The following is a 12,995-nucleotide window of genomic DNA, read 5'->3' as shown; positions in this document are numbered from 1 at the left end:
AACATTTTCGGATCTGAGTACCCATAAATCTGAACATGTCAAAGCAAATAGAGGAAGTGCTATTGTTTATTTCCTTCACAAATGGAAAGCCAGCCATATGCCAGGTTCTGTGATGGACAGTGGGGATCCAGTGGGAAAGAAGGCATATTTCATCCTGCCTTCTCTGAGTTTACACCTAGATGGAAATACTGATACTTTCATTGAGTTCTGTCTATGCTTAGCTATTATTATTATGTGAGAAAGATAATATGGAATGTATATATATACATATAAATGTATGTATATGTATTTAATACATAGGAAGTACTTATGATGTTTAAAAGCTGCTTAAAATTCATAACTAATTACCACATAGCATAATATGTTGACCATGATGTATTTATTCATCATGCTTACAAATTTGTTTACTTGAGCACAACCCTAAAAGTCATTATTACATGCACAGATTCCTTCTTTGTTGCTTGTGAATCATAGTCACCCGCTTTTTGTTCAAATCAATCAATATAATCACTGGTTTAGGCTTAGCTTCTTTATTGTTAGGTTGCTAATGGAAAAGAATGAAGTGGAAGAAGAGAAGGAGAAGAGGAGAGAAGAGGAAAAGAAAAAAAGAGAGAGAGAAAGAAAGAGGAATCTCCCAAGCTGAGTAAACATAAAAGGGGATTTATTAACCGAAGTAGATGAAAATATACCATGGTCAGACTCATGTATTCAGATAACACCAAGAATCTATCTCTGTAATTTTTAGTTCTGTTTTCTTCACCCTTGGATTTTTTCAGATAAGACTTTACCAGGTGTTAGCAGAGGTGGCTATCAGCTGCTCCAGGGTTTCACCCTGTAGAACTCCCCAGGAAATAAGAGCATGGCTTTCCCACTAACTCTGGCAAATGCCCCACATGTGATTCTCATTGGACAGTAGAGGTCTCGTGTGCATCCCTGAACTAATCACTATGGCTAGAGAAGAAAGGAATGTTCTCGCTGGCCAGGTCTGTGTCACATACCCACACCATGACCTGAGAATGGAAGTGATACTGGTTCTATTGAACAGTTTTGTTACTAGGAGGAGGATGTTTGCAGTCAAAACGGAGACCCTAGAAAATTCCAAATAGTTGACTTGGTCAATCTTGCTTCCCTATCTCCAAACTGTAGAGTACTATCTAGAGAAAAAGTAAGAAGAGCTCTCCTATAAAGGAACTTTTGAGAATGACTTCTTTTTTACCACTTTTTTTTTTTAAAGAGGAGAGCCATGCCTTCCACTTCTTCCATAGCTGTAACATTGGAAAACTTGTAACATTGTTTCCTTGCATTTTGTTTTGCCATATGTCATTGACTGTCACATTTCACAACTTAAGAAACATGTTATTTCTTTGTTTATTTTGTCAGTCTTTGGTATTCTCTGGAGAGAAATTATATATCTATGTTTCAGAGGAATAGATTTAATCTGTTTGTCTTGTTGTCTCTAGACTCAACTAACTTCTTGTCTTTCACAGTCAAAGGTTTTTCCTTTTTTCCTGACTTGGTGATCAGGTGAATCTGTTCCAGATTCTGGAAAATACAGATTTCTAAGCATACCATGCTGAGGACTGGAAAACACAGATTTCTAAGTATATCACATTAAAGACTTTCCAATGTAGAAGGAAGTTGCCGCAGAAATTTTATCTCTTGCTCTAATTCTGTTTGAAAGTTGGCCCGTCAATATAATTATTCAACAACTCTAAAGGGGCCCTTGACTTTGTACTTTAGACTTTTCCATATTTCCAATGATACTTTGTCTGCAGATCTGTTGTTGTTTTCCGTATATTAAACATACACATTCCTATAATACAAGTTACATTGCATATGTATACATTGAACACCTGGGGTTGGGGTTTGAGGAAGATCCTTAGGATGCTGGTTTTCCAAAGTAGTATGCCTGACTTTATGGATTGCCTTCTGGTCAACAATAGGGATCATTTGGGCCATCCTAGTATGTTACAGAAGAGGAAAGCAGTGGACCAGCTGGATGGTTTACTGAATGTGTCACTGGTATGTTTTTATGAAGACATTTGTTTCTATCACTTAAAGTGTAAGGAAAGTTAGATGCTGCCCTTTAGGCTTAAATTATTCTTATCTTTAGGCTGCCTTATTGTTTATTTGTGGGTTATACCCTCTATTTTGCAAATTCTTCTCAGCCAACTATGTATAAACATCATATATAGGTATGTATTGCTTGGCATATAAATTTCTCATAACTAATAAAAGTACATTAAAGTCTTTGCTAGCTGTCTTCAAATTATCTGGTTTCATTCCCCCTGTTTCCAAAGTTTTATTCCTCAATGCATATTCCATATACCGCTAGTTCTGGAGGATGCTAATGAGTGTTACCAAAAACGGGTTGGAGTTCCTTGTTTAAATATATTTGGAAAAATCCAGATGAAGCCAAATTAAGCCTTTATTATGTCAAATGTATTGTTATTCTCCAGATGATCACATATGTTTCCCACACTTACAGTAAAGTGAGGCAAGTAAGACGATCTCCTGGGACTAATGACCCATGGAATACAACTTGGGAGGTACCTTTCTGGAGCCTCATATCCAATGTCAAAATTCCCGTGATTGCATCCTTATATTCTGATCACTCCTCCTTCTGGAAGGAAGGGCTATAAGCTGTCCCTCCAGGATTCCTCAAAAGGCATCGTGCAAGACATCAATGGAGCAAAAATGAGGTCCCATCATTTATTATCTTGTGATTCACCAGGAACCTGTAACTATTTGGATCCCGTTAAATTCCCCCAGGCTTCTTCTAAAAGTATAAAATAATGAGGGTGTAGTCTGGTGGGTAAGAATTTACGGAAACTTTAAACCTCACTACCTGTATAATATCATCTAAATTAGTATATTGGAGTATCCTGATGAAATCCAATTCTGCTTTGTCTCACCTATAAGTCATGGCCAACTGCAGGAACAAGATCCATTGTGAGATCTGCCATGGATATTTTGGTACCAGTCTCTCTCATATTGTGTGAAGTGTGCTTAGAATACTGTCATAGAGTGAATTCTTAGCTCACTAAGTTCTTATTGAAAATAATTTTTATATGCTCTGAATTGAGATAGGTATTAGGATAAATACATAAATATATAAGACACGATTCCTGCCCCTAAGGGGAAGGTAATACTAACACAAATAAATGCTTGGCATACAATATAAAATAGTGTATTGTTAGAACCAAACTGAATGTAGAGTAGACTCTTAACATTCAAAAGGGATTGGTCCAGAGACATATTTGAATCTCCCAATATGTAGATTTTTGTCATAAAATGCATGGGATGAGAATAACAACACTGAGTGAATACTACTTAAAAGATTCAGCTCACTCACTAGGTACCATAGATGCTCCTTCACAGGAGCCCTCCTTCACAGGAGCCAAAAGACCAATAAATCTGAATTGGATGTTTGGGAGAAACCAGCAAATGGTTGAACCAGAAATTTCACTATGTGAATGCCAGAAGTCTACTACAATCTTGCTAATGCATATCTTATGCATACTAAATATTATGAATATCTTAGAAGGGGATAATGGTCATTTTGGAGTAGAAGTAATGAAATCATGAAAAATGGAAGTCAAAACAGACTCTGAAATATTAGTAGAATAGGACATCAGAACGAGGGTAATCCAGGAGAGGATTGAAGGGAAATGAGGTAGGTCTGAACTCTGTCTTGGGCCAGTGGTGCTCACTGGGAAAGCACTTATAGTAAGTATCACAGGTAAAACATATCCTCTCCAGTGGGAGCCCCTCCTCTGTCCTCAGGCCAATTATAGACACTGTTCTCCTCCATTACGGTTCATCAATCAGTGTCTGCATCCCATCTTCCAATCCATATTCTGCCCCTGGGCCCAATTCCCCACATAGTTGTCCAGATTACACGCTATATAAGGATTCCATATCCACAGGAACACAATTCGCCTACTCGAGACTCTAAATTGGTAAAATTATAAGACGTGGAGTTCCTTTACTGCAGATGGCAGTAAAGTATCCACTTGGAACAGAATCAGTGTAATAGTGTCATTTTCTGACTCATGGAAATTGTGTGTCTTAAAGAAAGAGATGTCATTTTCTAATTTACACAAAGGTACTCTATGGGCAGGTGACAGTCTTTGTCATGTTGAGTGGTTGAAACCATGGACACTTCTGGGAAAGCCAGTAGCTGAGACTCTCCGGGCTTGTCAAAAAACATGAAGAAAATGGAGAGCAGCCCTTCGCCTTTATGTATTGGTTGAAAATATTTCTCAGCTTGAGTATTATTCCCCCAAAGCCTGGAAGATCAAGCATCCTGTGTAATCATCTGTGCCTAAATTACTGTTCTCATATCGTGGTTGAACAGGTGTGGTATATTATCTTATCCATTAATAGTTTCATACTTTACAAGCTGTATCCAATTGTGCATTTCTTCTCCTTTTAAGTTCAGCACAATTTTGGTATTCTTCTGTTCTTTGTTGAGATGATAGGACACATGGTAGTGAGAGTGGGTTCTAAAACTCAACAGCTGCTTGTACACACCATCCTATGCCAGCCAGCTATGTTCCACATAGGCACTTATGCATTTGAGGACCACTGAGCACGATTCTAGGTCCGCTTTCCAAAAGCAAATTCAGTAAGTAGCCAATCTGACAAGTTATCAAGTAACCAAACACTCTCAAATACCTTAAACCAGATCTGGAAGAGTCAGCCAGTCATGTTGTCATAGGCATTCAGCAGAGGCCAGCCAAGGTTCAGTATGGTCCATGTCATTCTGTTCCTTGGGGCCTCTGAATTTTCAGAATGAAAACTCCTTCTATATTCTGTGTTAGTGGCAGTGGGCATTGTGTGAGTCCAGGTTGACATAAGTGATAAAGTGAGAGTCTCTTCTAAAGCCTTTTCTGAGTTAGTCTACTGTGTTTTCATCATCTCTTAACTCAATGATTTGCTAAAGTAGCTGATTAAGTGTGCATCTTGTGTAGAATTCAAATTTCAAATGTCTCAACCATTCAGACACAAAGGATATATATGCCTTTTATATGTTCCATGCTAATTTGCATCCTTTTTCATTTTTGTGGGCTTGATTTGTTTTCCAAATGGTGGCTTTGTGTGAATGTTAATTTTCACCAATCTATGGCAACTTTCCTAATTGCTGAAACTAAAACTTCGAACAAAACAAATCTTCCAAAGCTGTGGAAATCATCTCATGCAATATGAATTCTGTACTTTATAACTTGACAAATTGGTTATTCAAGAATTGCTCACTTGGCAAACTGGTCTGTTTCGCATGAAGCAACTGTCCAGAGACCTTTCTGGCAACTCGATCCCAACACACACACGTCCTAGGGCCCCATAGGATAATGTGGCCCTTGGTCAGTTAGAGCTCTGTAGTGTGTGATTGGGTGAGATGGCAAGATGGGGCTGTGCCACTTCTGTTGCTGCAAGTGACCGGGGTCACTTTCTGTGTTGTCACTGTGGCTCACCACGAATGTGCCAGCATCCCTGGCACAGATCCGCTCTCTTTGCCCTGTTTCTGTTGGGTCTCGTCTGGCACCAGCTATGGCTCAGGTGCTTCTTGATTCTTTAAGTTTGAGGGGCCTGTGCAGCCAGTCAGAACTCCTTCTTTTCACTTCAGTGAACTGATTTGTGATGCTTTGAGGGCGAGTCCTATGTGTCCACTTCTTTCTTACTGCTCGGTGTCCAAAGGCTGGGTTTTCTTTTGACACTTAGTTGTTTCTTGTCTACTTGGGAGTGCAGCTGTAACAAAGCCATAAAGGAGTCCTGTAAGCTTGTCTCCATACCAACTAAAGGTATTGCACATTCACGTCCAATAAAGCCTCTGATTTCCGCTGGTGTTGGACCCATTTCATTAATCTCGAGTCCTGGCCATTCTGTCGTCACCAGAACTATTTATGGATTATTGTTTTCCCAAGACGTAGAGAGACAACATGTAATTAATTCCCTGTAAACTTAGAGCAAATAATTATATCTCTGATAGTCCGGAATTTATGAGGCTTCAAAGTCCTTTTTATTTCCCTCGATTTTGAGTTTACCATAAAAGTACAGAAACTGTTAAGGGAGAGTTTTAACTAACAGGATATTGGATGACAGGGATTTGTAAGACGCCAATTTTCCTAAAAGTATCCAATCTTTAAAACCCTGGGTATATTTCGTGTGGGGAGAAGGATGCTCAACAGGCAGAACTGGGATAGAAAGGAAGAAATTCTGATTTCTCACCAGAACAGAAACATGACTATAGTCCCAGGGCCTCTCTGCTTTGCCATACTGGGTCATATTCTTTTTTTTTTTTTTTTAAGATTTATCTATTTATGCATGAGAGACACAGAGAGAGGCAGAGACACAGGCAGAGGGCGAAGCAGGCTCCTCACCGGGAGCCCGACGTGGGACTCGAACCTTGGACCCCAGGATCACACCCTGAGCCAAAGGCAGATGCCCAACCACTGAGCCACCCAGGTGCCCCTTGGGTCACATTCTTAAGGGAGGTTACTCTTCCAACTAGCTGGGAGCTACTCCTTTCTTGTGAAAGGGGGAAATGCCCCCATCTTTCTGGAGGAAGAGCTCAAGTTGAAGGCAATGCCTCAGACCCTCTCAAAGAAGCCCACACCGAGTAGATCTGAACAATTCGTTCCTGGTTTACCTGACCAGGAGTTAATTGCCTTTTCTAGAAACCGAACTTGCCCAACCGTTGACAGGAGGCTCGAGACCCTCGCTGCAGCCTGGGGGGAGCTTCCTGCGAAGATCAGGTGCCTGCGGCTTCGTCTTGCGATGGGCATGGGCGATGGACGGAGGGCTGCGCTGCTGTCAGAACCGGCTCGAGGAAGCCGGGGGTGTGATTAGCTCTAAATGAAGTTCTAAACCACTGGAACATGAAATGAAACTATTTTTTCTCTCTCTCTTTCTTCTTCCCCTTTCTTTAACCTGAGCTGCTGATGTAAGTGGCTCTAATTTACTTTCCCCGAGAAAACAAAGCAAAATAAAAGGCAGGATGGCAAAAAGATCCCTTTGCGAAGTGTAGCGCCTCTGCTCCTGATAAAAGGGAGTCATTTGCAGCTTTCATGGTGTCAGTATTAATTTCCTAGCAGTCAAAGCCACCGCTAATTTATTTACAGAACGATCTCCTTGCCCAGGAGCCGGGGCTGGGGAGGCAGCGGTTTCTAGCCTGCAGCTCGGTTTGTTGACAGGCTGATTTCCCACAAGGCCGTTTCCACCTGTGTTTCTGTTGTTTTAGCGCGTGTCTCCCTTTCTTCTCCCCCGCCGCCGCCTCCCCGATGGCTGCTGAAGGCCCTTCTCATCTCCCGTCCCTCTCATCCACTTCCTCCCTCCAGCCCCAAGGACTCCTGGCAGGGCTTTGCAGTCACTCCGCACTTACCCAGAGTCTCTGCTGGCAAAGTCCCAGGGGGCACTGCATTTCTTTCTTTCCTCTTCCCTCTTTTTTGTTTCAAGGACAAGATTCAAAAGAGCCTGCCACACACGGGTTGTAGGGTGCACCTTCAGATGTGCCTTCAAATAGGGGCTGAGCAATTTGAATATTTGTGCTCCTGGAAACCAGCCTGTAAAACTGTCCCCCAAAGCCCATTAAATTCTGCAAAATCGCTCCTCTTTGAGGGCTTCATTATGGAGTCCAATTTGGGGCCCTGGCACCTCTCTGCCAAAGCACTCATCTCTAAAGATGCTTACAATTGAAATTATAGAGTGGCTGATTTGGCCTTAGCTCCTTGCATATCAAAGGGTGAGAGGGCGGGAGGGAGGCTTCTGCAGAGCAGGGGAGATGCTTGCTGCATGCCAGAGCCAGACAGGTAATATATTGAGATGTTTAAAGCACATTTCTCCTGCATGCACATGTGCCTGCCTCTCTGCCACTTTATAGCTCATCTGCAGGGCAGCAAGAGAAAGAGGAAGGCATGTTTTCAAGTGAGCGGTGGTGCCTCAGGCACAGAGTGGGAAATAGACATTAGAGAGCCCATTTTCCAGATTATAGAGCGCCACGCTGTTAAAAAACAAACAAACAAAAACCGAGACCAGAAAAGACATCACCTCAGCTACATAACCCACACCAATTGCTGCCACTTTGGACCTATGAGGCACTCACTGATTAAGACACATCAGAAGGGGATCCCTGGGTGGCTCAGTGGTTTAGCACCTGCCCTCGGCCCAGGGCGTGATCCTGGAGACCTGAGATTGAGTCTCACATCGGGCTCCCTGCTTGGAGCCTGCTTCTCCCTCTGCCTGTGTTTCTGCTTCTCTCCCTCTCTCTGTGTCTCTCATGAATAAATAAATAAATAAAATCTTAAAAAAAAAGAGAGAGAGAGAGACATCAGAGGTAGAATTGTGCCCGGTAGATGGACCTTGTGCTTTTTCCTGGCTTCTGCACAGTATGTACAAATAGTTTTGTGCATCTTCTTTTGCAAATGCTGTTTCTCTGGATCTAGAGCATTTTACTACTTTGTGTTTGAAGGTGCTGTGTTTAAAACATCCATTTATTTGTGAGAAGAGAGAGACCAGAAGGGAAAGTACAAAGCTTTGTCCATTTGGAACCGCACGATTAGGTCCTGGAGTACTCTGGAGGCCTAGCCAAGGGAATTTTGTTCTCTTCGGTGGCTGAGCAGAAGAGCATGGGAATAAGAGGAGGGGTTTCCAGGCCGGACCTGGTAATCATGCAGCCTAAATGGAAAAAGGTTCAGGCTGCTAATAGAACTGTTTGCTTCCCCTCCACCCTTCATGCTGCTGCACCTTCTGCATTCAGACCATCTTCCCCCAGGTCTCTGAGATGTGTCTGCTTCCCAGGGATGCGGGACTGTGCCGTCTGGAGGTTCAGGCATTTCTGAGTTCTCGCCGCGGAGCCCTCTGTGACCAAACACTCTCTTATTTATTTTGAAGGCGGAAACAATGTCATTTCACTGCCTGCGTGCGTAACTCCTGGATGCCCGAGACGATTTTGCTCAAACTTCCTGCCAACTCACTTTTCGGGCTGAGACTAAACAGGGAAAGTTTGGGCCCCGAAGGACAACTGTTCAGAGAAGCTGGGAGCAGGTAAAAGCCGAGCGATGAAACTCCTCCGACAATTGTCACCTGCCCTCTTGGCATCTCGGGGGCTCATCCCGCCGGGTGTCCTGGGGACGCCTCGCCTCCCTCTGCTCGATACTGCTAGCCGGGCCGCTGCCTGTCCTCCGGCCTGTCCTCCGGGACCAAGCGACGCCGTCAGCCTGTAAACTGTATACATTTGCTCCAAAATCAACTTGAAACTCGGCGTAAGTTGGATGGCGCGACGGCCGACGGCCGAAGGCCCACGAGGCCCGGAGGGAGGCCGCCCTGCCCTGTCTGCCTTGTCCCCCGATGGCCTTCCCATCCACCAGTCTTGGGCCACCCTGAGGAAGCAGAGGACAGGGCCCCCCACCCCCAGACCCCTACCTCTCTGCCCTCACCAGATCCCCTCTACCTCACCCCTCCCCAAGTCTGGAGCAGCCTTGTGGGCTCCAGAAAGCTCCTGGTCTCCCGGAAGCCTACCTGGTCTATTCATGAGCCCTTTCCCAAACATATTCTGAGTGTCTACAATCTTTGTTTCCCTGAGGGTTGGTGGAGCACGAAAGCCTGAGAGAAACATTTTTTTTCTTCCTGTCCTGTCACAACCATTTTATGAATTTGTGACCTGGACCAATGTGGAGGTTGATATGTAGAGGAGACATCTGAAAGAAAAAGAAAGATGTATGGCTACTATCAAACCAACTGTCCTCACTTTTTCAGTGTTAGGGTTGGACAGCTTAACGAAACTGCCCTTGGTTTCGAGACTATTTTAACTAATTTTCTATCAAGAGTCAATGGCAGCAATATACATAGTTAATGGTGACTAGGATCTTCTCACTGAGCAGGTCCTTTTCAGTCTTTTAGGTCACTCACATGCCAGTTATAGTCTGTGGATTATCACTGTGATTTAAAACATGAGCTTTGGAATCAGACCCAGTGTTGCACTTACCTAACAGCTCAGTGGCCTTGTGCGAATTGAAGGAGGAGGAGGAGTCACCAGCTGGTCAGAGCCTGGGGAAGTCTCTGGAAAGCTTTTGGGGCACTCTGCCTTGCTTCTTGAGCTCCACAGCTGCCCACTCCAGCATCTTTGCATTAGAGGTGCAGCCTCTGGGAAACCCCTGCCGATACCAGCAAGTCCTGGGCAAGGTTATAGCTTTTGATCCACTTGGGCAAGTGTTGGGCTTCAGTTTCTTCATGCAAAATAGAAATTATAACCCCTGTTCTTCTCTGTTCCCAGGGTAAGATCTGTTTTCATTCCTCCCCAAATACTTCCTAACACTTATGTTGTACCAGACACCCCAGCATGTGCTGAAGATGCAATAATGAGCTGTGTAGACATGGTTTCTGCCCTTGTACTACCTACATCCTCATGGGAGGTACAAGCAAACAAGTAAACAGACATAAAATAAGCAAAGTACTTGGGCTAAGTACTAGAACAAAGAAACACAGGACTTTGGGGTAGACATGTCTGGATTAGAAAAGGATTGGAATTTGTGAGATTCAAACAGTGCATTTGAGAAAGTGACATATGAGCCAAGACCTGAAGGTTGAGGAGGTACGAGACATACAAAGAAAAAAAAATTCCTTAGGTGGAGGAAAGAGCAAGTGCAAAGGTCCCGTTGCTGGGACATAGTGGGCCAATGGGACAGGGGGCATTTCTTAGAGAGAGAAGAAAGGCGCTCATCCTGTAAGGCTCTGTGGCCTTGAGAAGAGGATGGTGTTTCATTCTAAGTGGTGGGAAGCTATTGAAAGGTTTTCAGATCTCATTTGTGACGTATGGAGACCACACTTGCTTCTAATGGGGAGCAGGTTATGAGGAGATGCAGAAATGCAGTCAGGCGGGGCTGTCGCCTCGTGCCTGCATAACTCCAAGTATTTCTGAACTTTCAGACTCCAGGAGAGCTCATCCCATCAGAAGAGATGAGCACTGAGCAGAAGGAGTTTGGATGTGTCTGTTGACTAATTAATTTCTCCTGATCCTTGCCGAGAATTCTGTCCATATGTTAGTGGATGGATCATAAAATTGACTTTAGAAATTAGAAGTTACACAAGCTTTCTAAAAATGACATGCTTTAATATTTCTTGGATATTATTTTACAGGAACCTCTCAATAAGAAGAGGGCACTTGCTTTTTTATTTGACCCTCCGCCTTTAAAAATCCCCTTGACAAATGTTTGTTTCCATTGCCCCAGCTACTGGGGGAGAAGAGAAAGAGGATGAGAACAGGAGCTCTTTTTCCACGAACAGGTGGAGATGGAGACTTCTAGTGCCAGCTCTCCTCCTGCTACGCGACGTGAGGCACAACAGTGCCCCTTCCTGAGTCTCTTCTTATCTTGTAAGTGATGGCATTAGAAAAAGAATCTCTGAGGTTATCCCTTCTGCTCCTAGGACTTGTGATTCTTTGGCCTTTAATTGGAGCAAAGAACAAGAGGTTGCTCATTAGCTACTGATTTTTCTGAGGTAGACAAGTAGGAAATCGCCTAGTGGTTCGCTTCCTATGTTTTTTGGTGCCTTTTCCTGAAACCCTGACCATGTTAAGAACCTCCTCTGGAAGCAGGTAATTCCTAGGTCCTTCCTCCCACCCCCTCATCCACCAAATGAAGGTGTTCCAGGGCAGCTACGTGGGCCACAGCAGCTGCTTCAGGTGATGCGTGAGCTGGAGCTCTGAAGGCTGGCTTGTCATTGTGCTCACTGTCCCCGGCCCCACCTCTGCCTGTTTCTGGGGCTGTGTTTGCTGGTTTCTTCATTCTGCTGGACACCTCCTAGATAATGTGATCAATGGCATGAGTTCTCTTGCTGTTCCCACTGCCCACAAATCAAGCTCTTAATAGCCCAATAAAATCATGAGATTCGGGATAAAAAAGTGATTGCATTGCTCAGATGCTAATGAGGCACATATATCTGAGACAACTGACTAAAGTCTATGGAAAGAAGGTCTCGGTACAACATGCAAGGTGGCTAATTTACAAAGATGTGGAGCATTCCAGATAAGAGAATGTCACACACCTTTACGTCGAAGAGCTGTGGTTAAAATAGCCTGCTTTTCCTTACATATTTTCGCATGAAATATTGGGACACCGAAGGAGTCAGTACAGGCGAGATGGCTGTGATTCTCCCACCAGGGTCCTTCTGTCTGCCAGGTGATAGCCAACAAATGTACCAAGGTGGCAAGCCAAGTGCCTCCAGTATGTTCCTAGAATGTGTTGTGCAGTCGATAATAAATAACTCCTAAGTTGTGTGATTACATAATGATAGCCACATTCATTCACCTGTCTATCAAAGAAGCCATATTTGAGTTTGAGCTTCTATCCCCTGGGCCCATGAAGCATTAGCTTGGAGTCTTTAAAATTCCCAGCAACCCTGGGCTAAGTGCACTGGGGTGGAATGTAGTCCCTTTTGCTTAGTAATCCATTAGCTAATGGGTGTGAGCCCGTCAGTTTTCTATTTATTCCTTAAACCATTAAAGTTCACCTGCTGTGCGTGAGACTACACTTGACAAAGAAGAGTGATAGTTGAAATAAAATAAATATCAAGCCTTACGAGATCTGATGGGTATTGTTTAAAATATAACGGGCTTCATGGAAAGGTAAAGGTGAACCAACTATTACAAGTTGACACATGGCATCCTGGGCACGATGAGGCAAACAGAACTCTGTTGTGTTCCAGTCCACAGGCGCTCACTAGTGGAAAGAGAGTTGTTTGAGAACTGTCTTCCACGTGCTCCCCCGTATTTGTCACCAATGTCTACCTGAGCCTCTTGGAAGCTGCTCGATAAATTTCTTAGTCAACTTTTTAATGGCTTCCTTTTACTCCTGATATATAACTAACACCCCCAGTGCAATCTTAGCTTGTGAGAACGATAGAATCTTGGAGAGAGGAATGCTTTATGTCAAAGCACATCTATTCATTATTGCTATGAGCCAAGAACAGTTGTAGGCACTCAGATAGGGCAGTAAATA

This window comes from Canis aureus, chromosome 4 (genome assembly GCF_053574225.1).
Source record: "Canis aureus isolate CA01 chromosome 4, VMU_Caureus_v.1.0, whole genome shotgun sequence".
Lineage (NCBI taxonomy): Eukaryota > Metazoa > Chordata > Mammalia > Carnivora > Canidae > Canis > Canis aureus.
This window is presented reverse-complemented; position numbering follows the sequence as displayed.